The following is a 5,416-nucleotide window of genomic DNA, read 5'->3' on the forward strand; positions in this document are numbered from 1 at the left end:
AGTTATTTCTGTCTTAGTAATTTTATTTTATTTTATTTAGTACTTATAAAAACTCCAATGATTGTTATCTCACCTTCTTCTAAACAGGAAGGATCACATACATAACGCAGCGAGCAACTGTTTGCCATCAGGTTGAACCTACTGTTCCTGAGGAACGTTGTCAAGATAGTAGGGAACGTTTGACCAGACAGTTCATTTACTAACTTTTCTTCTCATTTTTACTCTTTATAAACAGTGATAAAACAATAATTAGCACTCTATCCTCGTGGGAACGATAATTTGGGCATTAATACTCCCTTTTATTACTTGATGCGTGCACTTGCGTATTTGGGTTGGAACTAAGGGACGAATCTGTGTTCTGCAAGAACAGAAGAACGTCCCCTATCAGAACTTATATTTTTCCACCATCAGCAAACCACCCAACAAGTTTTTGGCGCCGTTCCCGGGGATAGAAACACTCAATTTTGTTCTTATTCACTGTTTTTAAGTACATACACTGTATACCTGACTTTAATTTCTTTTTCTTTTGTTGAAAAAAAAAAAATATTGTTGTACATATATAAATTGTGTTTATGGTTTATGAGTGAAGAGTTTGAAACAGACTCTAGCCACTCCATTGAAGTACCTGAGTTTCTTTTTGATCCTGAACCAGAACGTACACTTCACGGAAGAAGAAGAAACCTCAGGGAAGAAATTCGTGAAAACATGGTTGATCATAAAAATAATGAAGATATTCCTCCTGAACAAAATTTCAGAACCTTGGCTGCTCCTTTTAGGAACAGACCAGACAGGGGAGTAATCCTCCCTCCTGTAGCACCCAATTTTGAACTAAAACCTATAATGTTTCACATGATTAGGGAAGCAGGGGTCTTCAATGGACTCCCTGCAGAAGATCCTTACACACACCTCACCATATTCCAAGATATATGTGACAATTTTAAAGCTGAGGGTGTAACAGAAGAGAGCATGAGAATGAGGTTGTTCCCTCACTCCTTAGGCTTAAAAGCTAAAACATGGATGAAAACTTTCACCCCTGGGTCAATCCACACATGGGAAGAACTCTCTAACAAGTTCATAGAGAGGTTTCTCCCAATGTCTCGACAAGCAGATGTTAGAGCAGAAATCTCTAACTTCAGAATGTTTTATGAAGAAAACCTCTATGAAGCATGTGAGAGATACAAGGACATCATAAGAAAATGTCCAAACCATGGGGTAGAAAGTTGGGGAGTGTTACAATCTTTCTATAAAGGACTTGATCATACTTCTCAGTCTCTCTTAGATTTTGCTGCAGGAGGATATTTTTTTACAGGAACACTTGAATAAAGATATGAAATCATAGAAGAGACTGTTGAAAGATGTCTCCAATGGCCAATAGACAGAGTGAGCCCAGTGAGGAAGCCAAGCATGCTTGAACTGGATAAACAAACAGCCATGGAAGCCCAGCTGACATCACTTATGAATGAAGTGAAGAACCTGAAAGCTGACCAAGCAGCACCAAGGATGGAAGTCTTACAACTCACAGCAACTGAAACAGAACCATGCTTAGCCTGTGGTGACCTTCATGACTCAACAGACTGCCCATCCACTGCATTGGTGTGTTATGCAGAAAATTTTGGCAATAGAAACTTCACCAGAGACAATCAACAAGCAGGACGAAATACATATTCAAGCCCTGGAGGAACTATCATTAAGGATCAGAACCACAACACCCAATGGAGGCCACCCATTAACCAGAGACCATTCAACAACAATCAGCAGCAGTATCAGCAAGGTAGCAGTAGTGGAACGTTTGAACAAAGAAGAAAAAACTACGTTCCGTTCCACAGAGATGACCAACGCATCAACACCCTGGAAAATTATGTCAAGGAATATGTCACCAGGAATGATGCAGTGGTCAGGAACATTGAGTCCCATCTGGGGCAGATTGCTGCCAATCTCCAAACAAGAGCACCAGGATCACTACCAGGGGACACTGGAGTTCCCTCAACCAATTCTCCAGAGACCTAAGAGGTAAGTACCATGTCTAGCTAAAGACATTAAACTAAGCGCTGACTGGGAGGCAACCCAGTAGATACATTTGCTCTCTGACAAAGAGCAAAGTTTTGGGGTGGTTACTCTTAACCACACAGCTCCTAAAAAGGAGGGAACGTCTGATGTTCCTCTCCAAAAAGTCCAAATAAAGTACGTTCCGTTCCAGGAACGTAGTTTTGGGGTGGTCCCTGACCATACAATCCCAAAATAAAATAAAATAAAATAAATATATATAGATATATAGATATAATTATTTGTTTTGTTATATGTTCATTTAGATTTATTAAATAATAGGTGATAGGTTAGTACGTCCCCTTTTCCTTACTTAGTACTCACTATTGCATGTTTTCTTATTATTTATTTCAGTTAGTTATTTATTTATTAGTTAGGAAAAGACAAAGGGAACGTTCCCTGGGTTAGAAGATAAGAGTGACTGGGACACCTGTCCCTGCTGAGTCACTTAAAAAGATACGCAACCATATCCAATTTGCATTCATTGCAATTCTTGGAAACGCGCGCAGAAAAAGAAACCGTCTCCTCAACCATTAAGACAACTGCACCCTTTCCTTTTCCCTCTCTCCCACATCTTAACCTAAACCGTTCCATCTTCTCATACTCATCCCATCAGTAACTGGTCACCTACTACTGCCCACTCGTTCTGTAACGTCCCCATTCCACTACCTCTTCAACCTCCTCTCCTTAACCTCCACGTCCCAGAAACCTTTCATTTTCGCACCCACAGTCTATTTAAACTTGGTCTCTGATTTCTTCAAGTTCTACTACTTCCATTCAACTCAGAACCCTTTTATCCCTCCTGTATTTGTGCCCTAACTCCCTTTCTGAACAAAATGACTAAGCTTTCATTTAAAGTGACCCCTATAGCAAACCGCGGCGAAGAACCAGAGCTCGCTGAACCCACCATCATTCTGTACCCAGAAAGGAACATTTCTCTGCATCAAGACAAGGTGGTTCTGCCCCCATTTGTGAAGAAATCACTGGACAAACTTCGGTGGTTGCTTTTCGCCACTGATGACCGTGAGTTGAACTTGAACTGGATGGGAGAATTCCTATACCAGACGAGGAGGCTGCCGGAAGAGGAGGCACCTGAAGTGGTCGCAGTGAGGGGAAAACTAGTATCATTTTCCCCCGCTGATGTCCAGGAAGTACTCCGCCTTCCATCCGTCACCAACTGTCCATACCAGGAGTATTTGGATAGTAGGGAGGTGTACAAATTTCAGAAGGATCTGAAGCAGACAATAGCCCTGGACAATCCCAACTACTACAAAGGGTCCCTCTGCAAGGGGAGCATGAAGGACATAGCCAGGTTCTGGGAAGTGTTTTCCAACTCCAGCATCACCCCCACATCTCATGAAGCCTCTGCTAGCTGGGGACTTCAAGTTCAAATTTACTACATCATCAAGCACATCCGTTTAATGCAGTAACCCTTATCTACAACAGCTTGCAGAGGGACATAAGGAAGACTAAGGTCTTCCTCCCCTGCCTCATCACCAAACTCTGCAGGAGAGCTGGTGTAGAGGAACACCCAGATGACACCAGGAAGGTGGCATCTATCATTGATGCTAAGACCTGGAACAATCTTAAAAGCACCTACATTGACACCACCCAACCTATTCCTGCCAATCTCTGACGTTCCCCCACCAGAGATAGTGAGGAGGAAACATCTGTGGCCTCACTAAAGGAGACCACCAAGACCACCCCTACAAAATCCTCTTCCTCTGGCCACGTTCCGGCCAGAAGAACCATCCCTCCTCCTACCAAGGTGAAAAAGGATGCCCCTGTTGCTACTGATGGCAAGCAGGGCAAGAAGAAATCTCCTGCCAAACCTCCCCCAAGAAAAGTGGAACGTTCAAGTCAGAGGATAAAGAGGGTCCTCAATAGCAATAGGCCAGAGGGAGCGTCCTCTGCAAAGCCTATCACCTTCTCTGACCAGGAGAGTGAAGACAATGAGCCTTTGGCAAAAAGGCTGAATATTGGAAGGAAGTCAGCACCAAAACTAGCTGCAAAGGAGACGTCCCCAAGTAGCTCAGACTCTACATTTTCTGACATTCCATCCCCACCACCTGCTCACTCTCCACTACACATAACCCTCTCCTAGGCAACAACAAGGAGAGGGACATAAAGACAAAGAAGCAGCATCTGCTGCAGAGACATCAGTCACTGAGAAAGAGGCTTAGCCACAGAAGAAAAATGACAAAGGAAATGGGATTCTCATAGAACCCCTAAGAAGAAAGCAAAGACAACAGGCCCCAGGAAGATCAATCTGGGGGGCCCTCTGTCGTTTCCTGTCATCCGTCCCGATACATCTGGGGACGAAGCTTTTGCCAGAGCTTTGACAGAAGAAGAAGGGATGGCAACTCCTCCACTGATGGAGGAACAAGCTGTGACCATGCCCTCATCATCCAGACCACCAGTGGATGAATCCAGCACAACACCTGTCATACCTTCTGCTACTGGCAATAACCAGCAGAAGAAGCAACCTACTTCCTCCCCTACTGCAGCAATCCCCATCGCAGCTAGAAGAAAATCACAAATTGGGATTGCTGAAATCTTTGAAATGCTGGGAGAGAAGTTAGAAAAACGACTGCCAGAAAAGAAATCCGTCCCCCAACTTGACATGACAAGCACCAATGCAGAGCTAAAGGCTCTAAGGGACGGACTGGCACAACTCTCCTCTACCTTCAACACCTTTCAGGAACAACAGAAGGAGGAGAGAGAACAACAACTCAGCACCATAAAAGTAGCCATAAAGGAAGCCAGTGCTGCATCCTATAAATCAACACTCCAAGCAGTCCAAGGAGAAATTGCTAAAGCAACTAACTCCCTAATCCTTTCCAACTCTCTGCGCAACCACACAGCAGAGCTCTTACTCAACAGGCTCGTCTCCAAACAAGCAAGAACGTAAGGAAACCAAAAAAGCCATCACGGCCTATGGAACATATCTGGAGAAGAGAATCTGTGAGTTGGAAACGAGTCTGCTGGATGTTAAAAAACAAGTCATCCACTACCGCACTGGCAGAACCATGATGAGGTCCACCATCAACTCCCTGGTTGCAATCATCAACGATCTACTGAAGGATGCTGAGAAATGGCTCCCTGTAAATGAAGTCCGCAGATTGCAAGATCTGCTCAGGAGGAGACCATTGACACATGAGGAGATTGATTAAGCCAAGGAAGCTGAAGCTGCAAAAGGAACCCTTGGGACAGGAGACCTCCACAATGAAAAGTAGAAACCCTCCTATTTATCTTAGCTTAGTTTGTTTTCAGTTCTGTTTTAATTTCTTTTTCTTTCCGTTCCCTTGTAATTAATCTTTTTGAAATAGAAAAGACCTTTTTTTGATCAAACTGTTTGGTATATACATGCATT

The 5,416-nt window shown here is 43.5% G+C and overlaps 1 non-coding gene across 1 annotated transcript; it reads right to left on the reverse strand.

Annotated features, from left to right (window-relative positions):
• Positions 1-1,107: 1,107 nt before the first annotated feature.
• LOC133298069 (small nucleolar RNA R71) lies at positions 1,108-1,214 on the reverse strand. The gene has a single exon (XR_009749726.1). It is a non-coding gene; the product is annotated as a small nucleolar RNA R71 (small nucleolar RNA).
• Between the last annotated feature and the right edge of the window lie 4,202 nt (positions 1,215-5,416).

The sequence above is a fragment of the Gastrolobium bilobum genome, unplaced genomic scaffold (genome assembly GCF_033153095.1).
Source record: "Gastrolobium bilobum isolate Gb01-03AN ecotype WA unplaced genomic scaffold, APGP_CSIRO_Gbil_v1 utg242788, whole genome shotgun sequence".
NCBI lineage: Eukaryota > Viridiplantae > Streptophyta > Magnoliopsida > Fabales > Fabaceae > Gastrolobium > Gastrolobium bilobum.